Genomic DNA, 27,040 nt, shown 5'->3' with positions numbered 1-27,040 from the left:
GTTTTTATTGTAAAGTAGATTATATTTTTATATAAATAAGAAAGAAGTGGCTCAACTACATTTTATTACGAAAAGAGAATGACAAATTTCTTGTCGCTCATAGAAAATATTTCGGGAAGCACCCTTGAGTATTAACTGAATATTCAAAGGTATTACATTATAACTAAATTTTAATTTGTCACAGTGAAAGTGATAACAGAATATAATCTTTTTCTACAAGCGTGCGCGTTCAACCTTTTTTCCGCACGCATTCCAAGTTGCAAAGAGTCACTTTCCCAAAAGGTGCGGGAAAAACGCCTGCTATTTCTTTCCCGCACGCATTTGCGTGCGGGAATGGATTAGCAGGGGTTTTTCCCGCACGCAAATATTATAGAATAAATTAAATTCTATCATGTTTCTATGCACAGAACGTCAACGATGAGAAACCCATAGTAATGACATGCAGAATCACGTCTGTCATTATATATGAATTAATCAAATGAGATATGATCTGTTTCGTGAAATGGATACATTTAAATATTTCAAGCGCTTGTAGAAAAAAATATTGTTCCTAACTCTTGCGGAAAGTGTCTTGCCCGCACTCAACTGCTTACCCGAACTCTGCTTCGCATCGTTCGGGCAACGGCAGTTTCGTGCGGGCAAGTATCACTTTCCGCACTTGATAGGAAAATAACTATTAACAACAAAAATAAATGGTCTAATGTCATTGAAAACATAAATCTGAAAAGTCATATTTTTCTCAGGAAAACTGTATTTTGCATAAGGAGGAAAGGGTGGAACAACAATTATGGGAATACATTTTTCAATCTATTGGGAATTCAGCTCACCAATTCATTTAACAAGCTATATTTCGTGTTATTTCGACACTTCAGGCTGGTACTTTTATCATTTCCCGCATTATTTCTGAATTCAATTGTCATTAAAACTGAACCGAAGAAACTTCGAATTGAAGAAATTCAAATAAACCATATTCCCGACACAATTTCCCCATACCAATATGGCGGAAACTATGTGACACTTTTGCTACCAGGGAAATATAGAATATGCTCCCTCCCATACCCCTTCCTTTACCTCCATGGTTTGTCACCAAGCGTTGTTCATTTCTATGGTTCATCTTTGCACTTTTTCACTGTCCGTCTGTTCCGATATTCACTACTGTACTGTCAGTATTTCAGAGACGATGCCTATTGGCCCAGTCGTTCGAGTTCGATTGCGGGCCAGTAAAACCAGCAATATCGGAACATGCCCTGTATTGGTAAGGACCGGAAGCCCGAACACCCCATTTATCCAGAAATGTAACAGTAAGTCCAGTAAGTCGCAATGAGTAGAAAAACATATCGCCTAGAAGAGCTTTTTGGAGAATTATCGAGGATGCGCATTCACATATTGATAAATTTGCGAATTCCTCAACTTCACTTCCTAGTGGTTGCATGTAAACATTATGTCGAAATGTTCCGATGAAGTGAATATACTACTATGCGACTCTGTTGATATGAGAAGTTCGAAACTTTAATCCTGATGAGACGGTAAAAGAATATTTAATTAACCCTATACAATTAGAAAAACCTATGTACATATATGAAGTTTTTTCACCGAATAATCTGATTTTGAGAACAAGGAATAATTTTAATAAAAGCAGTGCAAAATTCAATTGTCTTATTTTTGTGTCGAAAAATTACAATTCAAGGAATGAAACGAATTGGCATGTTTTTTTGAAAATCGTCGCAATACTCTCGATTCGAAAGAGCAGCAAAATATAATTGGCAATGTTTAATTCAATCCCAAGATTGAAGAAGTATCGTGTCATTGATTTTTCAATTCAGAATTTATTCACACCGTTTATCATTGCCTGTTAAAAATTTTTTTTCAATTTGCCAATACCAATTAATTTTAAAAACAATTAAAAAAACGAGATATACAGGGTGTTTCATCATAAACTGGACAAACTCATATGACGTGTAGAGAACATCGGGCGAATCATTTTTTTCTTATAACATATACCAAGTTTTCGAAGCATAAGGGAGATACACGGTGTTTAATGTCATTTTCGAGCGTTATTATATTGAGTGTGGTCGGTTATGTATAAGACTGGAAGTAATGGTTTCTTGTCATATCGTAGTATTTTTGGATGCTTCATTCAGAAATGGTGCAGAGCACCGAAAAAAAAATTACAAAATGGCGGAAAACCTGCAATGTTCGTGATTTTTTTTTCGGTTGCCAAATTGATTTTCATTTCCTAAATTAACACAATTTTTAAAGGATATCTGTGAAAAAATTTTTTCAGAAATCGAACACAACATTTTTTTTACATGTCTACAGCGAAAAAAAAATTTCACTCGAAATTGATGAAATTTTTCACGATTGTACTTACTTTCATACCTAACACGAATATCAAAACAGAATCGAAAAATATCAAACGGTTTCGTTTTTACAGCCATTCAAATGTCCCGTTCGAATATCTGAAATAATAAAAAAACATGACACAGCTTGTGTTCTTAGGCCCATAATTTTTTAATTTGTATGTCGAAACATTCCAGATTGCAAAATGAATTTAAAAAAATCAGTGAAACTTCATTGAGAGTCGAACTCCCTACTCTGAGTTAAGTATTAATGTGAAATATGAGTCTGTTCTAAGGTTCTGAGTATACATATTAATTTTCGTTGCCGAGCAACAGTAGCTGATAGAATTTGACAGGGTATTTGAATTTTACTGAATAATTCGAGTATATTGAAACGATTTGTATGCAAACGAAAATGAAATATTCACTTTTAGAAAAAAATGATATGGTTCAGGCTTATTATGAAGCGAATTCCTCAGGGAGAAAAGCAAGGGAAATTTACGCTCGCAGATTTCCAAGCCGAAACGTTCCTAATTTTAAAACTTTCATAGAAACAGTGCGTAAATTACGTGAAGAAGGTATTCTTCACCGCAAGAAGAAGGAAACAATCCGAAATAACGACTCTAACAAATCATCCAAGTGTGAATAAGAGTAAATCCACTGTATGGAGAGTTTTGAAAAGAAATCGCTACCATCCGTACCTTTTCCATTCATGTCAAACCTTAGAAGAAGGTGATTTTGAGAAGAGGAAAGAATTCTGTGAATTTATTTTAAGAAGGACACGTGAGAATAGGAATTTCCTACGTCTCATACTGTTTACGGATGAAGCAACATTCCACAGAGATGGTTTCTTCAACAAAAAAATAATATAATATGGCAAAGGGAAAATCCACATGCAACAGTAGCAAAAAATAGCCAGAAGAGATTTTCTGTCAATGTTTGGGTGGGAATGAAGGATGGATTCATTATAGGACCGTACATTCTTCCTGAAACATTGACTGGAAATGGCTATAGTCAATTTTTGAGGGAAACTCTGCCCGATCTATTGGAAGATATTCCTTTGAGTCACTTTCAAGGAATATGGTACCAGCATGATGGTTGCCCTGCTCACACAGTGAGGAGTGTACGAGAATTTTTAGACTCTCAATACCCTCGCCGATGGATCGGCCGATTGGGACCTGTCGCATGGCCTCCTCTTTCTCCAGATCTTACAGCTATGGATTTTTATTTCTGGGGTCATATGAAGAGTCTTGTTTATGATAAGCGAGCTCCAGTGACTTCGAGAGAAGAACTGATTCAAAGAATCGAATCAGCCGCCGAAGAGATTCGCCGAAACACGGAAATGGTTCGTTCAGCGGTGGATAGTGTGGCGAAAAGGGCGAGAAAGTGTATCCTGAAAAATGGCAATATTTTTGAGAACGAATTATGAATAAATTTTATACTAATAGGTTTTTTTTGTTGCGTTTGTGAAATTGTGGAATTATTCGTAGAAATTTCCGCAATAATGCCATGCCATTAATATCTAGGAAGTATTAACCGCCAATTTCTACTCAAACTGCATAAATTGGTTTCAAGATAGTTGCAATATTATATTCAGTTAAATTCAAATACTCTGTCAAATTCTATGAGCTGCCATTGCTTGGCAACGAAAATTAAAAACCTTTGAACAGTCTCAATTCAGATTCCACATTTATTTTAATAGGTACTTAACTCAGAGCAGGGAGTTCGACTCTCAATGAAGTTTCACTGATTTTTTTAAATTCATTTTGCAATCTGGAATGTTTCGACATACAAATTAAAAAATTATGGGCCTAAGAACACAAGCTGTGTCATGTTTTTTTATTATTTCAGATATTCGAACGGGACATTTGAATGGCTGTAAAAACGAAACCGTTTGATATTTTTCGATTCTGTTTTGATATTCGTGTTAGGTATGAAAGTAAGTACAATCGTGAAAAATTTCATCAATTTCGAGTGAAATTTTTTTTTCGTTGTAGACATGTAAAAAAAATGTTGTGTTCGATTTCTGAAAAAGATACACAGTGTTCTATTGATTTTGTCAATTTCTTCAATTACCAATAACTTCCGAACCATCCTGTATATTTCGATGATATTTGGTGCGTTTATTCTCCGCAACAACTAATTCATACTGACATGATGACAAAATTGATATTCAAGTTATACCAAGCTCGAGGGTCTATTAGACGTTTCTGGAGAACTGGATCTATTTGAAATCTGAAAATTTGGATTAGATATCGTTCGACATTATCTACTGAGCTAAAATCGAGGCTAAAATATTCTTGAAGCCTAAGCACTTTCAGTTATACAGGGAATGAAAGTAAATTTTTCCAAAAAAATTTTTTTTTCTTTCCTGATATGATTTGAACAGAAATATATTCAAAATTGTATACTCTATCATATCAGAAACGAAAAAATAGAAAAAAAAAATTTTGAAAAATTTATTTCCAATCCCTGTATAACTGAAAGTGCTCACGCTTCATGAATATCTCAATAGATAATGTCGAACAATATCATAATCCCAATTTCCAGATTTTAAATAGATCCAGTTCTCCAGAAACGTCTAATAGGCCCTCGAACTTGGTACACCCTGTATAAGATAAAACGCTGTATATCAAAATTCCTCAAAATTGATAAGGTATTCGAAAAAAACAGAAAAATCAAAGGGAACAAGGTAACTCTCGTACTTCCACTAGTTCCACTTACGATTTCAATACTCAATTAGTCTAGTTGAATCTGAATATTAAAATGTGAAAAAAATTAAATTTCATTCGGTATTCATTGTTACAATTTAAATGAATATTTTGGGTCACTATCGTGCAACATTACGAAAGCAGTGGTCTGATATCTTATAAAAATTTTTAACGTTTCCAGTGGTTAAATTAGTCGAAATTGTCAAAGATTAATCCAAATACAAATCTGTTATGTTAATAACTGGCGTTTCAAATTTGTGACCCAAAAAAATAAGCCCTGATGGGAGGATTCAATTAAATTAGGAAAATTACTGAATAACGAAATCTTATCAATATATATAGGCTGGTTCGAATGTTATGGGTAATTGAATAAATTGGCAAAATGAATGAAACACTCTGTATCTTGATTTAGACACTTTAAATAGAGGTTATTCTGACTCAACCTCAGTGTCTTCTATCTACCCTTAGCTTCTGCCCATTTACCAATGAATCACCTTGTATAATTTATTTGTAATTTTTATAATTTCCATCTGTGTACAATCACAATCGAAATTGTACACAGATTCCAGTTAGATTCATCGTCAGTATCATAACATTATTGAAGAAGATATGTTGTCCACCGCAACCCAACAAAATAAGATACGCTTTATGTGTTGCCTATAAGCTCACAATTCAATCCTCTAAAAACTTTTCCATAACCAATATCTTTCATATCTTATTCTGGAACCCAGATGATGTTTATAGTAGGAATATTTCTCTGATGTGAAACTTTGTTTCTGGATACCTCATCCCACATATTATATTTTGTATCAGCAGAAAAAATCACTTCAAAAATCCCGCCACGCCGTATCGATTGAACAAGAACCAACGCACTGCTCGGGGGGTTCTCACTCGCTCCTTAATAAAGTAGTCTCCGGTGCGATGGCGTGTGGTGTGGTTGTGTTTTGACGTTTAAGATAAACAAACCAAAGATAAAATTTAAATTGTCGCGGGTTCACCTGGACCTACCATTAACCGTGGACAGTTTTTTGTTGAAAATTGAGGAAAAACCCCACAGGTATGTCTCAGTGTGATAGAACGAATTTCCGGATTCTACTTCGATTTCATTGACCCTGCCGAAATTGAAAACTTGTGAGATACTTTGAATGGAATAAAATACAGTTGGATTTCAACCTGGATTTCTTTTGAACGTCGTGCTTGACCGAACCACTTGCGCTCGAGACGTCTTGAATAATTTCCTTGATGCTATCATTCATTCCGTTCAAATAGTTCCTTGAGTTTCTTCAATTTGGCTCATTAACATACCTAGACATTTTTGCGAATATACATACATTATATTATAATTTATTGACGTCTCTCGATAACCTTGGTTCAATTTGGGTACATCTCGAATTTTGGATGTTATCTCAAAAATAAGAAGTCATCGTAATAACGATTATAAATAAACAATTCCTCGAAATTAATACCGGTTTTCGACCACATCTCAGCTATAATGATCAAATCGTAATTGGAAAATGTATGATCATTGTGAGGCGTTCCGACTCAATAGTTTATATGTATTTAGTAATCATTGAATGTTGGGTACTTGTGTCATCATCATCAAAATGATCAAAAATAATTGAAAATGAAGGGAACCTAGAAGTGTCTTAATTTCATCTATCTATACGTATATTTTCAAGTCCCTTTTTATTCCAAATCTGAAGAGTTGGATATTCAAATCCTTAAAGCTATAGTTCATCACGCAATAATTCTTTACATGATCCAATTCATCCAAATTATTTTTTCATTCAACTGAACTTGTAACTGCTGATTAATTGGTTTTATCGAGGGTTTTATGGTCTCTAATGCAAATCACTAATCTCATAGTTACGAATCACTTAATAGATCCAAGAAAATAACTCATATTTCTAAACTTATACATAGTAACTCCAGTATCTGAATATATTTTCGATTTTCATATACGCATGAAGGTTTTTGATACATATTTGAAGTATCTCATACTTACTCTAAACATGTTCTTGAGTTGAACCTCGAGTTGAACAGAAACGTGTATTAAATCTATAGAAATTTTGATGGTAATTTTGATGATATGTTCAAAAACTATTCGAATAAATTTGTTCCTCAAAAATTTTAAAATACCCATGTATGTTTTTCATCTCTTCTAACCACTCAAAAAAGCTAGCACTTTCTGAAAATTCCGAAAAACCAATCAAAAACAATTCATCCGTCCTTCGTCTCCGTTTATTCATTATTTAACTGTTGCGAAAATTAGTAGATGCCAGAAAACTACTAACCAAAGAATTTTTCATTTGATTGCCTTTGCCCTCGCCTTTGCCCTTGACTTTGCTAAACAGCTTTTAATTCGGCTTTTGAGTGATGAAAATATATCGTTATATGTAGAAATCGCTGAATTTAATTTGGTAAAAATGTCCATCTTCTCGAAGTGGAGTTGGCACCTCGTGTTGCATATCAGTCAGTTAATTCTCAAAGAGGTCATACCGGTTCATACCCCACATTATTTCTTTATCTGTTACCGATGTTGATTTGGGACATGTTTTCGGAGTCCATCTTCAGTCACTACAAAGGATTTGATCAGTAGAATCGCCAACAGAAAGTGACAGAAGCAAAAGTAAAACTTATATTTTAAAAAAACGGGTGGATAAGACAGTCAACTTTGAAAACAAAGAATTTATAGTGAAAATAACTATAGTCAAATTTAAAATAAAACAATTAGAAATGTCCCTTCTATTATTGAATGCATGCATTATTAAATTAACGCATGAAATTTAATGATAATTGAGGATAATTTGGAAATCTAACTTGAAAAATGAACACCTCTGTATTGACACTGAGATTTACACACTACTCGTTATTATGCGGAAGACATTTTGGAATATAAAGGAGGACGGATATCACTTCAATTTTGAAATCAATGGATTAAATAAATACCGAGATAAATACAAAAAAGAGTCAAAATTTTATGTGAACAAAAGCATGTCATTGCAGCCAGAAAATTTTCATATTATAAAGGTTTAAATAAAAATATCAGATTCGTGTTTCTAGCCTGGTTTCTAGGTGAAACTGATGTCTTCAGCTATCAGTCCAAGAGTACACCCAACATTAACATTTCTCAAGCATCTGCATGATATGCGTTAATATTCTTTCATAGATGAATATACTTGAACACTGATGATCTCTCGTACTTTCCATGAAAATAACTAGATGAATAATCTCTTTAATCAGTTTATAATATCGTTAATAATAATTAAGGAAATTAATTCAGATGTATAACACCCGCCGATAATTAAATCAACAACTGTTACGATCTTAATCGAACTAACAAACTATGTACCATCACTCAAAGTATTAACAGAAATTCCATTTCGTCGACAAAGAGTAGATGCCCATTTGCTTGCGCTAACTTGTTGAGTTAATAATTATTATGTTCACCACATATTTTCAAATCCTTATTTTCCGAAATGAATTCACATTGTGATAAAATACGTAATTACTAACACTTTTACGTAGAACGGACAACATGCGCTTATTTAAAACCTAAAAATGTTTTGGCAAGCGTTATTGGCGAATCCAAAAATCTAGACGCCCTCTGCCGACTGAATTACGAAACTACTTTGTCAGTACTGCAAAGTCAGAACAAGTTTAGTTCCTTATGTTTTTTCTTATCTCACGTTGTCCAACAAAGTATTATAATTATTATTTGGAGAAGTTATATCGGGATTATTGTCTGGGTTTCTGAATAGAAATATTGATTCCGAAAAAAAATTGGAAAAGGTATTTATACCAGTCCTTTCAACTGGCAGGAGTTAGGTTAAACGATTTTTCTTTGCGAGTGTTTTCTGCTAAATTCAATTGACGATTTAGAAATACAATTTCATAATTTTCATACTTCCAAATGAATGCTTTTTCTCATCTGTAGAACTTGTTGCATGAGCTGAATCATATTTATGTCTCTTGAGATTACAGTATGAGAAATACCTATATCATAACATGGAATTAAAATACTTTAAATAGAAACTTCACAAACTCAGAATATGCTGCCTCAACATTATTAGCTAGGTTTAATTCAAGAGAGAATCTGTGAAATAATAGGATTTTCCAGGTACAGTGGATCACCAATATCATCGCTCGATTTTATTCCACAATTCATCCTTTTCAAATGAAATATTTCCAAAGAATGTTGATCTTTCTTTACGAAACTAAATCAATCAATTCGCTTCCGATAATTCCGATAAATATCTTGATTTTCTAGAAAAACTCTGTTAGTCCGTACAAATCTCGAAAAGAGTACTGACAAACGTCAAAGTTTGTTTTCATTTCGCAGCGCCCTCAACGGTAATTGGATTCGCGAATAACCTCACATTTTCATAGTATACAGTGTCAAATTTCCATGGCCAGCCGATTGCTTTTTTAAAAGTGAATGGGGTATATCCTATGGAGCTTTCGATGAGTATTTCTGAGAAAGCCACGGTTTGCCTGGATTTGCATATAGATTGACACCGATATACAGAGGCAAGCTGTATGGAAATATGTTTTCTTACAATGTTCAAATACTACCGAACTCGGGGAAACTACATCCATTGTTTCCAAATTGTTCCATGAACTCTGCATATTGTCGAGGTCTAGATTAACCAATTAGATTTACCCACTAGTATGAAATCTATCAACTTGGTAATACCCATTTTGATTTATAATTTTCAATAAAGAGTTATAAGTGAACAGAATGAAATATTCTGAATGGCACTGAAAATAATTTCGGGACCAGTCTGTTACCTGGCTGAAAATTTATTGATGAAGATCTATATTGTACTTGAATGAAACTGACATCTTTATAATCAGTGAACAAAAAGTACAGAATTATTAACTATCGTTATTTACTTCTTCTAGAAAAATGCACGAAAGCTTAGTTTTCATTTTAATTTACGCAACTCTCCATGTATAATTGATTAGTCATGCAACGGAGGGTACTTTTTCAAACGGCAAACCTAACTGTTTGTGCCAGAAATGTTGCTGAGCATGATGATATGGTAATTGATGTTTTTTATCACCTCTTTTTCTATTATAGGAATAAAATAGTTGAAGTTATTGAATTCGAATTTTGACTTCTGCTATTATTTTGAGGTCAATGAAATACTTACACTTTAGGTGTGATTGATTTTTTGAAGTACATTGCATCAATTACTAGTTCATTTATTTTTGTAATTGTGATTTTTTCGAGGATTTTCATTTCAAATAATTCATCAATTGCTACCTCACGAAAAGGGTATGTTTTCGAAAACTTAAAAAAAAATCGACCTCTTATGCGTTTGAGAGTTTGTATGTCAATGACCTCAAAATACATCTAATTCAATGAGATTGAGTATTTCATTCCTATATGATAAAAGGATTGATAAAAATCCCCCCTATTAATCGAATCAGTGGCAGAAGGTCGATACATTTCTGACACAAAAAGAGTTATTTTGCCATTTGAAAAAGCTCGACTACCCTCCTATTTTCAAGAGTGTGTATGACAAACTCCTCAATTAAATGTTACCTGAAAAATTGCGTAATTTCAAAATAAGAATTGCACTGTTCGAGCATTTTTCTTAGACTTTTGAAATGGCCCCCTTAAGGATGATGCCCATTAAACGTTCCGTATTCTTTCCATATCCATATACAATGTACCCTTGAATGTACCTTTCGTCAAATTCTTGCGTGTTCTCACTACCTTCCGTCTCCTTTCCATATCTAAACCATATTTCAGTCAACATGTATTCGACGGAAAAGTGGAATAGTGGGATCAGTATTAGTCTTCCTACTCTTCCTTCCTGCTCCTGCTACCATATCAAATCTCCGTGTTAAGTTGAAGATTGTGCATAGTTTCATAGGTTAAAAAAAATTAACAGAAGAAATTATTTCAATGTATACAGGGATTATTGAAACATTTCTTATGTAAAATTAAAACTCCACATATCAGCTGTCATAAATTGAAATATACAGGGTCACCCATAATGTTGTGCAGTTATATATTCTCATTGATTTTATCAACTATATATCCCACCTAAATTCATTAATTTCCTAGAAATAAACGTTTCAAATAATAACGACTAAGAATGATTTGAAAATTCAAATAGCATAGCGCTCGGCATAGCGTTATTATCTCGGTTATTACTCACTGAAACAGAAACAATTTATATTTCAATTTTGAGAGGATATGTGTGATACGAGGATATATTGAAAAATTTATAGCCTACTATAGAACAAAACAAAATTTCAATGACAAAATACTTTTATACTCATACATATTCTCTTCTTAATTGGATAGGCCTTTCAAAAAAAAATGTTTCTTCTTGCTCTGCAAAGCAGACCTCTACAGCTTTTATTACCTCCTCGGTGGAAGGAAATTTACCACCTTTTTAAAAAAATTTCAGTTGAGGAAATAGATGAGCCAAATCTGGTGAATAAGGGGTTGTTCTAATAATTCAAACCCTAAATCACGAATTTTTTGCATGGCAACATGCATGGTGTGCAGGGGCGTTGTCCTGCAAAAACCGAGGCAAAAACAAAACACCTTTGGATAGCCTTCCGCGGATAGCTTTCCGCGTCTTTTCTCTTTTTTTTAGTGGTCAGTAATGTCGAATAGTAATCTTCGGTTGTTGTTCCACCCTTATCCGAAGAATCAATCATGATTACTCCGTGGCAATTCCAAAAAACTGAAGCAAGAACAGCAGATTTTTGGACACGAAACTTCTTAGGTCTTGGAGAACAGTGTCGCCATTCCATCGATTGTTGCTTTGTTTCTGGATCGTAGAAATGTACCCAAGTCTCATCCTTAGTAACGAACTATTCGGTTTAAGAAGTCTACATCGTTTTCAAATCGAGCACAGATGAAACGCGATGCTTCCACCCTTGCACGCTTTTGGTCAACATTCAGACATTTGGGGATCCATTTTGCAGCAATTTTTCTCATGTCCAAATTGACGTGAAGTATATGATGAACGCGTTCGTATGAAATATTCAGTGCTTCAGATATCTGTTTTAGCCTAATTCGACGGTCTGATAAAATCATGTCATGAACTGCATCGATATTTTCGGGAACTGACACAGAAACTGGCCTTACCGATCGGCCATCATCTTCAATGGAAAATTTTCTTTTTTTGAAGCTTGCCGTTGAATTTTTCACGGTGGCATACAAAGGACACTGATCACCAAGGTTATTAAGCATATCTTTGTAAATCTGCTTACCTCTTAAACCTTTTAAATACAGGTACTTGATGATGACTCGATACTCCCAATTTTTCGATTTCCACAATTTTTTTTATGCATGGAACTGGTCTAGGCTAACTAGATATCAAGACATCCACGTATTTAATGAAAAATAGAGCCACGTTTTGTCTTTGATTCGAATCAACTTATCAAATTGCTTCTTGGAATATATTCTCTATTTTTTGATGTCATGATATCTAGAAACACAATGAATTTAGGTATATCATATATGGTCCATGAAAAATGTTTATAATAATATAATAATCGAAATACGTGGTATTATATTTGGTGCTATCAGTATGCTTATGACTAAAATATAAAAAATCACCCGGTACTGTTCCTTGTGACTCACCCTGTATAATTTAAAGCCCTTAGATATCAGATGGAGTTGGGAATGCAACATTCTCATCGGAAATCGCGATTCACCAAACGAAATTGACGGTTACCGAAGGTATTGGAGAAATCATTCTTGACATTAGTGGTGCAGTGTGGTGAGTTTTAGTTGGGCCAACCGGCAACTAATATTTTTGAGTATTCAACTTGTCCAATACTAATATATCTACATAAACAGTAATATTAGAAAACATCAAGAGAGAGATAGCTCCCTAAAAACATTTATTCTTGAAACTCTCTCTTGAATATGCAAAATTCTTGAATTGATGATATTTCAATTCTGCATTTTGGAAAACACAGGTCTCCCGTTTTTTTTTTACGGAATCTTCTATACATCTACTTTTAGTCACCTAACATCTTATAGGCAAATTCTTGGAAAATTTCAAAATTGCAAATTGCAAAAGGAAGAAACTTATCAATCTCTAAAGTATAACCTTTCAATTCAATTAAGTTTATCCTTAGATAATCTAACAACGTTGAAGACATTACCTGTGCCATAAAAACTTTTAGATTCTTTTATTTCAATGTAGTCGATGAATAAAACGCAAATAAATTTCAAATGGGTTCTCCATTGTTTTCGATTAATGTGCGGAAGCTCACAGTTGATGAAATGTTATCCTCGGTAACATCACCATGTAGCGGTGAAAAAACTGTGATTTGTATCGAAGTCGAGTTCCTATTTTTACATCCCCAACCCTCACATGATTAGGAGATTGTTGCGAAGGTTATTGAACTAAGGAGGCTGAAAAGATGGGGATGTTCCCCCTCACTGATACATTTGTGTCGTGTCTGCAGGATGTTTTCGTTGTCGGATTTTATTATTCAGGTAAATTATATTCCGACCAGGTAGAATGAGGCTCTCAGACAGAATGTGTAATACGGAACGGTATGGTTTTAGAGGGTCGTCTTTCCTAACAGTGTTTCTGGGTTGTTCTCTATTATTCAAAACTTCACCGCCTTTCGATCAAATATTTAAATTTGTCTGACCCTGTACCTTATAGATCAGGCGAATGATCGAAGAAATTATGGTAACTTCAACGGTTATTTTGATCTGGTCTAGATAACAAAAATATCGACCTTGAATGCTCTAATGTACCTATCTGTGAACTGGATCTCGATGGAAATTTAAAAAAATTTACCCAAGGATTCATATTATTTCAGAAAGATTTCTAGAAAATCTATTTTTGTTAAGTTATTATTTCAATTCCATCTATTCGCCGTGAAATACTTTGTTCCATATTCTATTGAAAACCTTCTTCCTTTTTTTTTAAATAATATTCCTGTACAGGCTGTTTCACCGTTGATGCGAATCTCGATTACTCTTGAGCAGTAAAATTTTCAGTTTTTTTTAACGAAGAATCAATAAGGTCAATGGGTGCTTTATTTTGAAATTATTTTTCAATATACAGGGTGCCGATGCATTCGATGGCGAAGTTCATTTTATTTGATAAATTTGCTATCGAATGCGAAAATTAAATACTGGGTGAGCCATTTTAGTTTTAATAGGTCGTCAACGCGTTGTCTCATTTCGAACACCCAGTAGAGTTTTGAATAATTATGATAGATGCAGTGTCTATTTTCATTATTCTTGTATTCACAGCCATAATCTCATTCTACCAAATTCATTCCATTCTTAGTTATCGGGTTTTTTCCGAGACCCTCAAATTTTCGAAAAAGCGAAATATTTAAGAAACGGCAAATTTTAAGCACATGAGATGTCGAATATACTTACTCTCATTTTAATCATGGTTTCTAAATCTGCAGTAATATATTATACATGGCGTTTCATAAGAAAAATCAAGTATTTGGTTCCTACTACTTTCCTGAGACACCCTGTATACTCAAAAACAATTTCAAAATATAGCCCCAATTGACCTGAATGTTTCCATGTTGAAAAACGTTCGAAAGTTTCACTGTTTTAGCGTAATCGAGATCCGCGTCATTGGTGAAACACCCTGTGTACAATAATAATTATAGCAGTATATGATATTTATAACTACATATTTATAAATATCATAGTTATACAAGGCGAGTCAGTCAGAGAAGAATGATGGAAATTCTGAGGTAGTCAACATTATTACAATATAGGTATATTAAAATGTACAGGGTGATTTGTCCGATTATGTTCTCTCAATAACTTTGGTATGGCTTATTCAATTTTGATGAAATTTTCAGAGTAGTACAATATAAATTGTACAAAATAGAACCAATAGGTAGCAATACAGATACTAAACAAGAAATGTATCAGTCAACAACACAACCGAACACAACATTAATACAATAGAACCACTAATACATAGTATATCTCACCTGGAAAGATTCAGATGAAGAATTGGCTTTAGAATTATCACCTTTGATTCGTCGACGTAGGAATAGGCAATATCGACAAAGACGGGAAATGTGGGTGAATCATATATTCTCAAAAAGAAACTAGTTTGACGAATTTGCTCATTTGTGGCATCATCTGCAAGAGGACGATAACCACCATTTCTCTTATTTCCGAATGAAAAAAGAAACATTTCAATACATTCTTGAACTGATGAGGAATCATCAAAAGAATAATTCGTAGGTGTTGAATATGATGAAGCAGTAGAGATTTCTTGCAATTCCTCCATTACAACGCCCATTATCTTCTGGCGCAAAAACAATTTCCTTTCCTTAGGAATATCGTGGAGATACGGCAACACCGAGGGCAACACACTCATGAGGAACTGATAGTCTCCACCTCGAGAACGAATCGTTCTTTCTTCTAAATATTTTAATTTTTTTTTCTAGGCCTAACAGTTTTTCGTCAAATTTTGACATCTCGTTTTTCATACATCTTTTTTTCTTGGGTGGGCTTTTAAAAAGTTTTTTAGAGGTGGTGGGTGTTTGCTGATGGTTATCAGTACCTACTCTCAAAATGAGACCCCGAAGTTGACATACTTGTTTGAGGAGATACGTCTGCGTTGCTTCGATCAGCTAACTCCTCAACTGAATCTTCATGGTACTGGTACTCTCCATTCGTCTAGGTCTCATAGTGTCTGCCAAAAAAGTAACTTGGCTAAAAAAGGGCTATGAGGTTGAGTCTCATGTCCACCACTGCTAGTTTTGACCTTCATCTGCTTCATATATTCCCTTCGAAATGTGTCTTCTACCTCTGAAGAAAAAAGATATAAATTCAATGTTTGTTATGTTGATATCTACAAAGAAAATGGTAACAATCAGCACTCATAATATATCAATATTATAGTACACTAGCTGACCCGGCAAACGTTGTTTTGCCATATAAATAATTTTCTTTTGTATGTTGTATTATGTATGTATCATAAAAAAATAGAAATTAAAAATTTTGTCTGAAAAATAAAAAAAAAATCTAGGGGTGGACTACCCCTAACATTTAGGGGGATGAAAAATAGATGTTGGCCGATTCTCATAGATACCGGATAAGCACAAAAAATTTCATCAAAATCGGTCAAGCCGTTTCGGAGGAGTATGGCAACGAAAACTGTGACACGAGAATTTTATATATTAGATAGTAAGGGAACAGCCCTTATGTAACAGGGTGAATCATAACAAGGACAGATTACTTGGTCCGAACTCCAAAATGCGACGATAGGACCAAAAATGAATGCCCTAGTAAAATATTGCCTTGGATAAAGATACACAGGGCCTTAAAGTTGAAATTTTGTTTAATTTTTTGCGAATAATTTTTTTGTTTATTTCACAATTGATTTTGGAATCGGCATGGAAGAGTTGTACTATTTTATGTATTACTACGTTTTGTTATAAAGACCAGTACCCGGAGCACACAGTACTTCGCCGTCAAGTGCTGCGGTCACCACGGAAGTATCTAATATGGAGACGACAATTCGAAGAATTGTCGTTCCATTAATGCGTGCTAGTCTTGAATCAGCGAAGGAATTCCCAGAGAGGCTGAAACTTATACAGCGTGTCAAAAATGTAACTGGTCATACATAAAAAGCATACGATAAATTGCTTTTTAAATAAAAAATCGACGGGTGCCAGAATTTTTCTCAATAATTCTTGTACGAAGAATTGAGAAAAATCCTGGCACCCGTCGATTTTTTATTTCAAAAGCAATTTATCGAATGCTTTTTTGAATTTGATATTTCTTACCCCCTACGCCCCCTCGCACCCCTCTGTTTTATTTTTTCAAATGGGAATATATGGATTGGGAAACATCCAATGAAAGGTTATTTGATTACCTATTCAGCGATGTGGCTAAAATTAGAATTGGTTGTGCCGTTGTTTTTTTAAAGTACGAAATAATTTACCTTTGTGATTGGAGAGTACTGCAATCAGACCATTATTCTTTTACTAATTATTATCAAGCGAAATCCACGAATCCATGAATTTGTAATTTCGAAAGCAGGTCTATCTTATGGTTTTTTGAATTTGAAATAATCTCTAATTTTTTAATGAAAAAACGCTGTGCATATATTTCTATTTGAAAAAATAAAACAGAGAGGTGCGGGGCGTAGGGGGTGAGAAATATCAAATTCAAAAAAGCATAGCATAAATTGCTTTTGAAATTAAAAATCTACAAGTGCCAGAATTTTTCCCAATAATAATTCGTACAAGAATTATTAACAAGTTACGTTACTTTTTTGGCACGCTGTGTGAACAAACTGTAGACTGGTTTCGGGATCATTGTCCCTCATCAGTACAGTGTAGTGTAACACATCTCAGCCGGAGGATGGTGTCTTTAAGCGAGAAAGAGGGCCCACCATGAAGGATATTTTTCAATCCTCATCAGGATGCGTCACTTGTACCAACAAGACTGAATCAAGCCTCACTTACTTTGTGGAATCCTACACCCATCCATGACCCCCAAACAATATCTGAGAGAGTTGATACTCTTTGCATTAATAGAACGACAATTCTTCGAATTGTCGTCTACATATTAGTTTTTGTTTTAGCGAGCACCATAGGGATATTTCCTGATGATGGAATTGGGTGTTATATCTTTTTGACGAAACTGGTGATTTTGATTAGAAAATACTATGTAAAAATCATTTGTACGTAACATGGATTCCCATTCATGTTTGAATTTGACAATTTTTTGACGCGATGGAAGAATTTCATTATCCTGAGATAATGAATTGAGTCAGAAGCGGATTTTAAATATATTTTAATTTATCAAAAGTATGCCTTGGGTTACCAGAAAAATGTTGGTGGTAAATGACATTTCTTCTCAGTGAACTATTTGAGCTATGAGATTATAGTTTATTGCTCGAATTATTGATACCAAAAACGAAGTAAAATATTTAAAATTCATAGTCTGACAGGGGGTTTCATAAAACTTTGATTGTCCGATCAACGATTTGACAGTCACTCGATTTCTAAAACGAAATAAGTGAAACGTTTTCATTTCTGAATATATTGAAGAAGTAGCGATTGAGAATGATTGAATAGACGTATGAACATCATAATTTGATGCGAGAATGATACTCCGAATGATCATGACTGAATTATAGATTAAAAACAAATTGACGTCTATTCGTCAATCAAGCGATGATTCCTCGATCAAACTTCATGAAACCTGGGGTAAATTTTTTTCCTCAGCAATGTTTTATTTAGGCATATTTGGAACTATCGCCACATTTCGATCCAAATAATCTTTCCCTATTTCCCAGTAGTTAAGATTGACCCTGTAGGTATCAGATACTCTATTGATAAAACTCAAGAAACTGAATTAGGTACATGATTTCCACTAACAGAAGGTTTTTACGACTTAAACTGCCAAGTTTAAGAGAATGAAAATGCACATCTGGTTTTGCATTGTTCGTAATGAAGATTCGGCAGTAGGTACAGATAATTTTTAGTACATCGCTGATGTTTTATCAGTATAATCCATTTTATTTGTTTTAGATAATAATTGATCAACTTGTTGAGTACAATATTGATTAATTTCTATCTATTCTAAGTCATAAATAACGACTGATATTTGAATTAAATGGTATGAGGTGGTCTCACGCCTATTACAACCTGCAATGCTAATTGCATTTCAGATACCTCAATTGGGAATTAAATTGTAAGGATTCATCGCATTGAATAAGTATATATTTAGTTGAGTATCACGATATTCACATAGAGAGATAGCAATATTCTAAGCTGATTATAGGAAGAATTCAACTGGATGAAATGGACTGATAAAGGGTAGAAACTTCTATTTTCGTTGAATCCCGTATAGATTATTCCCAGTTACTTTCACCTATTTCATCACTAGCTGGAGTATTTATTTTAGAATATCTCTCTGAAATTATTTTTCTCTCAGATATACTTGAAAAATTGTCTAAGGGGTTTTTTGAAGCCGATTTGATATCTAACTTATGAAATGTCAAAATTTCATCATATTATTTCTTGTTTCAACAAATAAAAGTAGTCCAGGGTCGTACATAATTGAAAGAAAAAAATTCTTAGCAGAAAGCGATTGGTCGGAACATTCAAGTAGTACAAATCAAAGGAATTAATATTAGGTGATGAAAAAAAATCGGTCAAAGTTGCGGTAGGGGTAGATGGTTGGTTTTTGGGGTTGAAAAATGATTTTTATATACCTAGGTACGATTTTCGCCTGAACTATACCTCGTATCGGAAATCTTCGTGTTCGTTGGTAATAGGTAAGAGTTGTAGATAATTGCAATATCTAATCATATACGAGGATATATTAAAAAATTCTCAGCCTACTCTAGAACCAAACAAAATTTCAATGTCAAAATATTTTATTACTGAATATATTTTTCTCTTAATTGGATACATTTATTACAGCGAACCTGCAACGTCTCTAGACCTTTCAAAAAAATGTTTCCCTTGCTCTGCAAACGAGACCTCCACAGCTTTCATTACCTCCTCGTTGGAAGAAAATTTACTACCTTTTGAACTTTTGTTCAGTTGAGGAAAGAGATGATAGTCGGATGGAGCAAAATCTGGCGAATAAGGGGGGTGTTCTACTAATTTAAACCCTAAATCACGAATTTTTTGCATGGCAACATGAGATTTGTGTGCAGGGGCGTTGTCCTACAAGAACAAAACAACTTTGGATAGCTTTCCGCGTCTTTTCTCTTTAATTTTTCCCCGTAGAGTGGTCAGTAATGTCGAATAGTAATCTCCGGTTATTGTTCCATCCGAGGTTCCACCCTTATCTAAAAAATCAATCATGATTACTCCATAGCAATCCCAAAAAGCTGAAGCACGAACTTTTCCAGGAGATTTTTGGGCACGAGACATCTTAGGTCTTGGAGAACCTGAGTGTCGCCATTCTATAGATTGTTGCTTTGTTTCTGGATCGTAGAAATGTACCCGAGTCTCATCCATAGTAACAATTCGGTTTAAGAAGTCTACATCGTTTTCAAATCGAGCACCGATCGAATGCCTTTGCACGCTTTTGGTCATCATTCAAACATTTGGGGATCCATTTTGCAACAATTTTTCTCATGTCCAAATTGACTTGAACTATACGATGAATGGGTTCGAATGAAATATTCAGTGCTTCCGTTTGAGCCCAATTCGACGGTCTGATAAAATCATATCATGAACTGCATCAATATTTTCGGGCACTGACACAGAAACTGGCCTTCCCGATCGGTCATCATCTTCACTGGAAAATTTACCTCTTTTGAAGCTTGCAGTCCAATTTTTCACGATCGCATACGAAGGACATTGATCACCAAGGGTAATGGGCTCGGTAATGGGTATCAAGCATATCTTCGTAAATCTGCTTACCTCTTAACCCTTTTGAAAAGTACTAGACATAGTTGATTTTAGGATATTCAAAAAACATCTCACAGACTTGATTATAAATATCGCACCATATTCGATTTCAGAATTTCTGAATTATTGTAATATAGAATCTAGCGAGGAATCTAGGATGTAATATGATTTTTTTTCTCTGTAATTAACGATTTCCCACTTCTTTAGATATGTATTCAGGATTCAGGGAATAAAGGTATTGTTATTGTTATTGAATACAGGTACTTGATGGCTCGATACTCCAATTTTTCGATTTTCACAATTTCGGTGGACATCTTCTTTCTTTTAATTTATTTTGTAACTCTGGTCTACTTTTTTGACCTCAAACTTCACACTGACACTTTTAATGAATTATTGTTCGTTGCTACGGTAAAGCAAAATTTTTTTTATGCATGGAATTGGTCTAGGCTAACTAGATATCAATACACCCTCGTAACTTAAAATTTATGGAGAAAAACCCAAATACCGTTATCTTGTTTTTATTCTTGTTCGGCGAAAATAAAGTATCGATTTAGTTGCAAAGTATGTATACCCTACACAAGGATATCCTAAACAAAAGCTATGTAAGATTGAAGGAAATATCGACTTCGTTAGATGATGTGATATCAGATATCCGAAAAGAAGTCAAATTACTTGGTCTTCTAAATATTCTTAATTGACATTTTCCTAGTTTTCGTTCAGGGACTAAGAATAAATACACAAAAATATGTCATCAATCAACATTGTCAAATCTATGGTTCACATCATAATACTCATACCAGTATATGGATATTATTTCGCATTGAATAGGGTCATTCCAGAATCGCATCTTTTCAATCTGTTACGTCAATACCGTCCAATCCATGGGGGTTCCTACCTCCATGGTCCAATAAGAGCAAAGTAACCTGAAAATCTGCTCGCTCTCTTTCCTCCGAGATGTAATTCTGGAACTCTGCTAATGTGAGTATTACGATGTAAACCATGGATTTGGCAATGTTGATTGATGAGATATTTTTGTATATTTTCGAGTATATATTTTTAGTCCCTGAAGAAGTTGAGAAACTGAACGAATTTAGAAGACTAAGACACTAATTTGACTTCTTTCTCGATATCTGATATCACAAAAGCCATTTAAATAATAATAGGTTTTCGCTCATTACATGTAAAATTTTTTCTTATTAGAAGATTAAAATTTTGACATAATGATCAGAAAAATTTAAGATAACTTAACAAGAAATTTTTTTCAAGAAAACCATCACAACTGGAAAACTGTTGTATTGTCAGCTCAATGCTCCTTCCATATCTGCATTAATTTCGATTCTTTCTTTCTGCATTATGCTTCTCTATTTTGTTTGTAACTTCCGTGCAACTTATAAATTGATTCCCAACAACCTTCGATCTCGAATGATATAATGAGGAGGTAAATTCCCCTGGGTACTCATACCTAAATATAGTTCGAAAAAGAGTATTTTTAGACTTATCAATTACTCTTCGAATGTCCTCGTATTTTGTTCGGTCAGAAAGAATTCCAGTTTTTTACAACAAAAAAAATGTCGGATGTGTAGAATCGGGAAATCCACAAATTCGATTAAATGAATTATGAAAACACGAATAATGAATATCTGAAATTGCTCTAATCTTTGTTGGATATCTGATCCGCTCAAGCCATGTAACATTACAACTTCCTTTCACCTCAGTATATGACATATAATTTGATTACCGGAAGTAATTTAACTTCAAACTGTTTATGAAACGTCCAACCAGCAGACACAGCATCAATGGTACTGCTCGAAATCAGTATCATCATTAGGTTGTTTTAATTGGATCATTAAAATATTTATTCTATGCACGATATAATGGGTTAGTAACAAGTTTGTTTAGGTTGATAGATACTTTTCGTCCACGTAGATGTATTCCTAACAATATCAGGGATTCAGAGGAGGAATGCAAAAGAAGAACAAATTTGAGGTAATTTTTGGATTTTGTTGTCATATTGCAGATTATTCTTGATCCAAAATTTTTTTTTTATTCAGGAATGATTTTTTTGATTTGACTTTGAAGGCATTGAACAAAATGAGATATAGATCTGAAGACAATTATTTATTAATATAATTAATACTGAATAGGTGATCTATCTGCATATAGGGTGTTATACGAATTCCGTTGTAAATCCTTTTCGTTTTTAAAAGGGATAGGTCTACATTCAAATTTTTTTCAAACCAGAAAAACTGTATTTTTTAGAGCCATACTGGAATCTACGTTGAAAATTAATGTAGCTGTGAGAATAACATTATTGCCCTAAAATGCTGTCTTTCCGATATATTCAGAAGAAATAATTTTCCTCGATCACATTTCGACTTTATGCTTTCCAGAAATACATTTACTGACCTTGTCAACTAATTAATTTAACTGGTGAGAAGTATTCAATCAATGTTATTTATAATTTTCATTTCGAAAATTTCCTTCAAACACATTAATTCTTGAAAATATCTTGAAATATCTCAGATAATCATGATAAACATGTCGAAATGTCAATATCAAATATCCCAATAACTACGTAGGAGGACGAAAGGTAAATTCCTCACAATTCTATGTAATTGTCTGGAAGCTCTGTAACCGTAAACGCTAGGCAAAAATGGAGGGCACATTTTCGACCTCGATTTTCATAAGTTGGATGATGGCCCAAACCGCATCCCTCTATTTTCTTTTGTTTTCAAGTTATAAGACAAGTGTAAACAGGATATTTCGGCTCTTTAAATTGGTGCCTCTATTGCGTAAAGTTTCTGTACCATAATACATTCGTACCTCTTGATATTCTATTCTTAAACTGCCTGAATTATTTCATTGAGTTGAATCAGACTCTTCAATTTTCGTATTAGTTGATTTTCGTTGAAAATATCTCTTGCGGAACTTGATATAGGTACCCTTTGAGAATAACGATGAGGTTATATTTCGAATTTGGGGCCCGCAGTATAACATTTTCTTACGTCAAAAAGAGCGCAATTTGAAACTCTAATCGGCATATTTCCATCGGAATTATTTCCGAATATTATCTCGATTTGACTGCATAGGGACATGCTAGAATCGAACGATTTCGATAAGTTCAAGTTTGTTTTTATCTTCATTCATTTTGGACGTATCCTTGGAAGGCGGTGCCATTATTTTTCATTTTATTGGGACATGAAATTTACTACCGCAAAAGTATATGGAGCATTCAATACATAGTTCCAAAGTGAAAACCAACACGAGGAATATAATTCGACCTTGTTTGTAAGAAGCGAAGTTTCTCCAGTAAGTAATCATTGTATTATGATCATGTATAACAGATCAAAACTAATAGAGTAAATTCTGCACGAATAGCCAGTAGAGAATTGTGAAACTTCTGCTTATTATGTTGATGAATATGTTTTTGCATTCATGCACAAAATCCTGAAAGCGGCTACGACTCGGGCTACGATCTTTGAGAATTTTAATAATTCATATTATGAATTTTCGAGGACCTACTCACAAGAAGATAATCATGAAAAGTAAAGGTTTGGAGAAGGGTAAATAGTTTTTAGTAACTGTCAAAAGTATCTGCAATTTTATGTGAAAACATTTCATTATCTGCGGATGTTATTCATCTGAGTTAATTTGTTTATCATTTCATCAAGTTTTTACACCAATCAACCATTCGTTGGAAATTAATTTTTGGAAAATTGAGTAGTAATCCCCCTCACTATTGAATACTCAATAGCTACTTTGGGAAAAAAGTACCCATATGATAAAAATTGAGAATTTCATCCATGCAATAACTCATTAGAAGTGTCAGTGTGAAGTTTGAGGTCAAAAAAGTAAACCAGAGTTACGCAAGAAATGACAAGAAAGAAAATGTCCACCGAAATTGTGAAAATCGAAAAATTGGAGTATCAAGCCATCATCAAGTAGGTACTTGTATTTAAAAGGGTTCAGAGATAAGCAGATTTACGAAGATATGCTTAATACCCTTGGTGATCAATGTCCTTCGTATGCGACCGTGAAAAATTGGATTTTGGTTTCAAATGAGGTGAATTTTTCATTGAAGATGATGACCGATCGGGGAGGCCAGTTTCTGTGTCAGTCCCCGAAAATATCGATGCAGTGCAGAACATGATTTTATCAGACCGTCGAATTGGGCTAAAACGGATATCTGAAGCACTGAATATTTCATACGAACGCGTTTTATAATAATATAATGTATTTTTTTCAGAGAATGTAACAAAATACATTATATAAGTCAATAAATTTTCTGCTCGAATTCTGAACAAACAATATTGATCCACATGGATATCCGCTCGTTAATTTTGCAATATATGAACAACATAAATTCAATTTTAATCTTTATGAAAATTTCGAGATCATACATTCATCATATTATAAAAGAACAACGAATAGCCCCCACTTGCCAAGTACCCAAATAACTCCTTATAGTTAAAAGAACAACGACAGTAAAGCTGCACAAAATCGGATCTACTAAGCATTTATTAATGAAAATTGTTATTTTTTAAATCTATCCGAGAATGCACAAGAAGCCTAGGGGTTGAATCAATATATTTTCGTAATTGCTTCTTGAATATTGTTGGCATAATAATTTTTTTTATATTTACTGGCAAACTATTAAAAACAAGCGGCCCCAGAAATATATGACTCCTCTGTCCTATTGTTTTATTTATTCTAGGTACTACCGTAGAATACAATTTATATCGGGTGTTATGCTAATGATTTATCTGTTCATGTTTATATATTTGACTGTGATGATTTATTAGGAGTGACTGATAATATAATTGTCTTAAGTCATATATCCCACTTTCTTTATATAGCAAGTCGGAAGGATATCTGAATGGATTGGAGAATATTATTTTCAATAGCCATCTCTGTGTTGTCTCGATTTTATTTGAATGCACATTCATCAATCCTCCCCATGCTAGATTGCCATATGTCAAGTGAGACTGAACAAGAGCATAATACAAAATTTTCATTTGTTCAGTAGTACAAAAAGTTCTAAATAATTTGAATTCATCATATAGTTCAGGTTAATTTGGACATGGGAAAAATTGCTGCAAAATGCATCCCCAAATGTTTGAAAGTCGACCAAAACCGTGCAAGGGTAGAAGCATCGCGTTCGATCTGTGCTCGATTTGAAAACGACGTAGACTTCTTAAACCGAATTGTTACTATAGATGAGACTTGGGTACGTTTCTACGATCCAGGAACAACGCAACAATCGATGGAATGGCTACACTCTGGTTCTCCAAGACCTAAGAAGTTTCCAGTCCAAAAATCTCTCTACGGGAAAAAAAGAGAAAAGACGCGGAAAACTATCCAAAGGTGTTTTGTTTTTGCAGGACAACGGCCCTGCAACAAATATCATGTTGCCATGCCAAAAATTCGTGATTTAGGGTTTGAATTACTAGAACACCACCCTTATTCACCAGATTTGGCTCTATCCGACTATCATCTCTTTCCTCAAATGACAAAAGTTTAAAATGTCGTAAATTTTCTTCCAACGAGGAGATAATAGAAGCTGTGGAGGTTTGGTTTGCAGAGCAAGAAGAAGCATTTTTTTTTTAAGATCTAGAGACGTTACAGATTCGCTGTAATAAATGTATCCAATTCAGAGGAGAATAATATGTTAAGTAATAAAATATTTTGTCATTGAAATTTTGTTTGGTTCTATGGTTGGCTAAGAATTTTTCAATATATCTTCGTATAATGAAAACAATCTTATGTTTCGTGTGCTTGAATTGAGACCGGTAATTTTTTCCTCATTGCGTTTTTGAGAAATTATCGGAAATAATTGATTCTGGTGGCTGATCTCGAGTAGTTATAATGCATTATAAGCATAATTCAAAACTCTCTACACCCAATCTAATACTCCCTCAGTACATTTATTTATTTAACTGTCTGACGTTTAATCAAGTGGCTGTATGACCAGGGGCGTAAATTTTTTTAGATATCAGCTAGTGGCCTATTCACACGAGTTTAGTGAGCAAGTTGAGTGTTTAGAGCAAGGTTAAGAGCCAGAGATACACGAGACACAACGATTCTAGATGCAAATTGACTTAAACCTGCACCAGCAGGATTCACTATTCACTTAATAATATTATTATTCATATAAATATAAGTACTATTTTAGTAAGACTTCTTTATCCTTGTCTGCTTTTACGAAAGTCGAGTGTTAAATGCGAGGTTAAATGATTTTGGTTGTGACACTAACTGCAACAGCTCTCAAATTCTGATGTATTATGTAATTATTGTAATGGAACACTCAAAACTTTGTAGTTTCGAATGGCATATAATTATGAAAGCCTCAATTTTACTATGTTTTCCACCGTTAACGGTCTATAACTATAGGTACAGGTTGAGTCTTTGACTCGTACAAATATTTTAACAGTAGATTCTTGAGGTCAAAAGAAACACTTTTTTCTATACCACTTTTTCCGATTCAGCCCTGATAAAAGGATATAGCCAGTTTACATTTTCATAATGAGCAATGCCACCCCTGGAGAAACGAAATTCCCTTCAGAATAACAAACTAAATCTATGAGACTACACAACAGTAGATCTTTCAAATAGAGTTTCATT

At 33.9% G+C, this 27,040-nt stretch overlaps 1 protein-coding gene across 2 annotated transcripts in view; it reads left to right on the top strand.

Moving 5' to 3' along the window:
• Window positions 1–5,951: 5,951 nt before the first annotated feature.
• Window positions 5,952–27,040, top strand: part of LOC123312255 (alpha-mannosidase 2) — a 165,607-nt gene continuing 144,518 nt past the window's right edge. Inside the window, exon 1 of one of the 2 annotated variants that reach the window (XM_044896588.1) lies at window positions 5,952–6,107. The gene's annotated coding sequence lies outside the window, so the exon portion shown is untranslated. Of the gene's footprint in view, window positions 6,108–23,709; window positions 23,729–27,040 lie in introns of those variants that run through there. The other variant, XM_044896589.1, reaches the window with a different exon arrangement.

This window comes from Coccinella septempunctata, chromosome 4, assembly GCF_907165205.1.
Source record: "Coccinella septempunctata chromosome 4, icCocSept1.1, whole genome shotgun sequence".
Lineage (NCBI taxonomy): Eukaryota > Metazoa > Arthropoda > Insecta > Coleoptera > Coccinellidae > Coccinella > Coccinella septempunctata.
This window is presented reverse-complemented; position numbering and strand designations above follow the sequence as displayed.